Here is a 4,806-nt window from a genome sequence, read left to right as displayed (position 1 = left end):
ACTTTTTTCAGTTCTATCTCCGTCTGCCTGTTGTTTGTATATAGAAATGCTATAGACTTCTGTATATTAATTTTGTATCCTGCAACTTTACTGTATTCGTGCATAACTTCCGGAAATTTCTTCATGGAAATCATTAGGTCTTCTGTGTACACAATCAAGTTATCTGTGAATAGAGAGAGTTTCCCCTCTTCTTTTCCTATTTAGATGGCTTTAATCCTCTTTTCTGATTGTGTTGACGAGGACTTCCAGTACTATATTGAAAAGGAGTGGAGAAAGTGGGCATCCTTGTCTTGTACCCATTTTTAGTGGGAAAACTTTCAGCTTTTCTCCATTGATGATGATGTTTGTGATGGTTTTTTCATAGATAGCTTTTATTGTGTTGAGAAATGACCCTTGTATGCCAATTTTGCTGAGAGTCTTGATCATAAAGGGATGCTGTATCTTATCAAATGCTTTTTCTGCATCAATCGATATGACTATATGGTTTTTGTCTTTTTTCCTGTTAATATGGTGTATTGCATTTATGGTTTTGTGTATGTTGAACCAACCTTGCATTCCTGGGATAAAGCCTACCTGATCATGATGTATAATCTTTTTTATAAGTTGTTAGATATGGTTTGCTAGTATCTTGTTGAGAATCTTTACGTCTATATTCATCAGAGATATTGGTCTATAGTTTTCCTTCCTTGTCTTCATAGAGACATCATAGAATGAATTAGGGAGATATTCACCTTTTTGTATCTTTAGAAATAACTTGAGCAGAATGAGGGTTAACTTTTCTTTGAAAGTTTTATAGAACTCATAGGTGATGCCATCTGGGCCAGGGCTTTTCTTTGTAGGGAGGTTATTTATTACTGATTCAATGTCCTGGCTTGTTATGGGCCTATTTGGACTTTCTATATCCTCCTGGCTCAGTCTTGGTAGATTATACATGTCCTGGAATTTGTCCATCTCATTCAGATTGTCTGGTTTTTGGGCATATAGGTGTTCATTTTATCCTCCAATGATGTTCTGTGTTTCTCCTTTGTCTTTTGTTATATTACCTGCTTCATTGCAGATTTGATTCACCTGGTTCCTTTCTCTCTTCTTCTTAATAAGTCTCACTAGTGGTGTATCAATTTTGTTTATCTTTTCACAGAACCAGCATTTACTTTTATTTATTTTCTGTATAGTTTGCCTATTTTCTATTTCATTTATTTCTGCTCGGATCTTCATTATTTCCTTTCTCCTAGAAGTTTTTGGATTATTTTGCTGTTGCTTCTCCAATTCTCTGAGGCATGATGTTAGATGATCCATTTGCCTTCTTTCTGTCTTCTTCTTATGAGCACTGATTGCTATAAACCTCCCCCTTATGACTGCTTTTGCAGTGTCCCAAAGATTATGGATCTCGTGTCCTCATTGTCATTAGTTTCCATGAGTTTTTTGATTTTGGACTTTATTTCTTCAGTAGTTGTGGAGTCATTCAGTAGCAGATTATTTAGTTTCCATGTATTTGAGTATTTTTGAGGATTTCTCTTGAAATTGAAATCAAGTTTTGTCCTGGCCCGAGGGACAGTCGAACAGGTTTCCTGAGGGAAGGAGTGAGAGCCGGGATGAGCAGTGTAATGTTACAACACAGAGATGACACAGAGTCAGGGTCATCCATTTATTGTGGGCAGCGCGGAGATGACACAGTGTTACAACCCCTCAGGGTCATCCAGAGACGACGTGGTGTCACAGCTCTCCAGGGTCATCTGAAGACAACATGGTGTCACAACACTTCAGGGTCATCCGGAGATGCCACGGTGTCACAGCTCTTCAGGGTCGTCCGGGTCATCTGGAGATGATGGTGTTACAACTCTTCAGGGTCTTCAGGGTCATCTGGAGATTGTGGGCCAGGGGTTGTGGTTATATACATGCTGGTGGGCAGTAATTGGTTGAATGAAGGATTGTAAAAGGTGGATTATGATTGGTTGCTTCTGTGGACCAATCATGAGGTGCCGGATTATGCAAATCTGAGGGATTCTAAGATCACTGTTTTGCTATGGGAAGTGGCCAATCAGAGTATGGTTCTGAAGGTGAGGTTTTTGAAGGGGAGCCAATCATGGCCTTTGGCATTGTGTAATTGTTTGCTTTCTGAGAAACTGGTGATATTTGCTGGTGCACATCCTCCCACATATCTCCCTTTTTTGTTTTAATTTGAGAGATGAGGGATAGTCCTGGGGGAGTCGTGCCTGTCTTAGGTTGGAGTCGTTTATGGAACCATACGTCCATTCTTACCCATCATTGGAGAGTCCCATAGCTATGATGGACCTCCTGTCTTAGGTGGAAGGACTGAACAGTTATTGGGTTCATCAGACTCCCTTACCCGTCTTTGGCTAACCAATTCAGCGCCTCAGGTGAGACCAGTATAGGGGTGTTGGTCTTCCATAAGTGAATCAATTTGTTGTTTGAGGAATGACATGTGCCTATTAAATATAACAGGTCCCAGCGAGCAAACAATTAAAAAGCCAATGAATGGGCCAAGGAGGAGGAGTAGGAAAGGGAGGAGATCATTCCAGACAGACCATCAGTGAGTTGTTTTCTATGTCGTTGGAGAGTTTCTTGGAGTTGATGTATCTTGTCACGAACGGTGCCGGACTTTTTGGCATAAAAGCAGCAGCGTTTCTGTAAAGCAAGACAGAGACCCCCTTGTTCTGCCAGGAGGAGATTTAAACCTCGTCTATTTTGAAGAATCACCTCAGCCAGGGAATCTAGTTGGTCTGAGATAAGACCCTCAGTGACTTGGCATAGCTAGAGAGAATAACCCATGCTGATCCGATCTCTAAATACAGACGTATGTACCCTGTCAGGTCTGTCTTTTTTTTTCTGTGCGGTCTAATGGCTGCATGACAAGAAGCGTTAGCATTTTCATATGCCAATTGTTTTACAAAGTCTGTACTTGCATCAGCATTACCGAATATTTTTTCTGATGTGGTAATTAATAGATGTACAATGTCAGAAAAAGGTTTATCAGGCCTTTGTCTAATGTTAGTAAGGGAGGTGCTCAAATCTCCTTTGACAGGGAGTTTTTTCCAGGCCTTTATGCTCGCTGTTTTTAGCCATTATTGGCTTGGGCATTGCGGTGGGCGGTTCCCTACAAGCCTCTACATATTCTGATTTCCAAAGCAGGTAGTCTCTTCCTGAAAGTGTAGCTCGGGGTAATGTTTGCCAATCAGATGGTGTGAGCCAGCCCTCAGCAATAGCTTCAACTATAGCTAAGGTATATGAAGCAGTAGCTCTGTAGCAGGCGACTGCCACCTTAATTTCTTTTACCATTTTAAAGTCAAACCCACTGTGACTGTGCCAAACTTGTCCTTGGGGATCTGTAGTCTCCGTAACAGGGAATGTCTCAATGTCTGTCGTGTGTGATCCCTGAACTAGTTTTGTTTCTTTGTCTGTATTGGCTTTTAGTTTCTCTAATTGTGATATTAATTCCCGGTGTTCTTTTTCTAATTGAATTTGTTCTTTTAAATGTTTTATTTCATTAATTATTTTTTGTTTTGGGTCAATAAGAGGTGGTGCTGAAGTGGTAGTGTTATAGGGTGGCAGCTGTTTTTTGAAAGGCAACCATTCGGGGTTATTATATTTATCATCCTCGGCCTCTAGGATTTCCTCTTTTGAGCTAGTTGATGACTTGTTTTTCTTTGGCTCTTGCAGAGCCTTAAGGTTGTTTTTCTTTTTTAGTTTTTTGGATTTTTTGGGCTTTGTCTCGCCTTCGGGGCTTTTAACTTCTCCCTCATTATCTAGGGAAATAAGATCTTCTCCCTGGTCTTTTTCAATTTTAGAATTAACGACCATAGTGGCAAGGGCTTCTTTTAAGTCCTGAATGAATAGTTTGTGCTGACTAAGCTCTTGTTCATGCTGACTAAGCTCTTGTCCCATTATTACCCTTATTACTTGTCCCATTATTACCCTTATTACTTACTCATCAGTAAGCAACCTTTGTTACTCACCGGGATGATTCCCTGCCGTCCTCCTCTGCAGTCATTCTCAGGATGATTCTCTGCTGTCCTCTGCGGCCTTTCTCGGGATGATTCTCTACCGTTCCCTCCCGGACAATTCTCTGCTGTCCTTTCTCGGGACGATTCTCTGCCGTCCCCTCCTGGACGATTCTCTGCCGTCCTTTCTTGGGACGATTCTCTGCCATCCCCTCCTTGGGTGCTCTTCACTGGACCCTTTGTACTCAGAGTCCCTGTTTGGGCACCATGTGTCCCAACCCGGGGGACAGTCGAACAGGTTTCCTGAGGGAAGGAGTGAGAACCAGGATGAGCAGTGCAATGTTACAACACAGAGACGATGCAGAGTCAGGGTCGTCCATTTATTGTGGGCAGCACGGCGATGACACAGTGCCACAGCCTGTCAGGGTCATCCGGAGATGACGCAGTGTCACAGCTCTCCAGGGTCGTCCGAAGACAACACAGTGTCACAGCTCTTCAGAGTCGTCCGGTGATGCCACGGTGTCACAGCTCTTCAGGGTCGTCCGGGTCATCTGGAGATGATGGTGTTACAACTCTTCAGGGTCTTCAGGGTCATCTGGAGATTGTGGGCCAGAGTTCGTGGTTATATACATGCTGGTGAGCAGTGATTGGTTGAATGAAGTGTTGTAAAAGGTGGGTTATGATTGTTGCTTCTGTGGACCAATCATGAGGTGCTGGATTATGCAAATCTGAGGGATTCTAAGCTCACTGATTTGCTATGGGAAATGGCCAATCAGAGTATGGTTCTGAAGGTGAGGTTTTTGAAGGGGAGCCAATCATGGCCTTTGGCATTGTGTAATTGTTTGCT

The sequence above is a fragment of the Tupaia chinensis genome, unplaced genomic scaffold (genome assembly GCF_000334495.1).
Source record: "Tupaia chinensis unplaced genomic scaffold, TupChi_1.0 Scaffold148978_1, whole genome shotgun sequence".
NCBI classification, from domain to species: domain Eukaryota; kingdom Metazoa; phylum Chordata; class Mammalia; order Scandentia; family Tupaiidae; genus Tupaia; species Tupaia belangeri.
Note: the sequence above shows the minus strand (reverse complement) of the source record.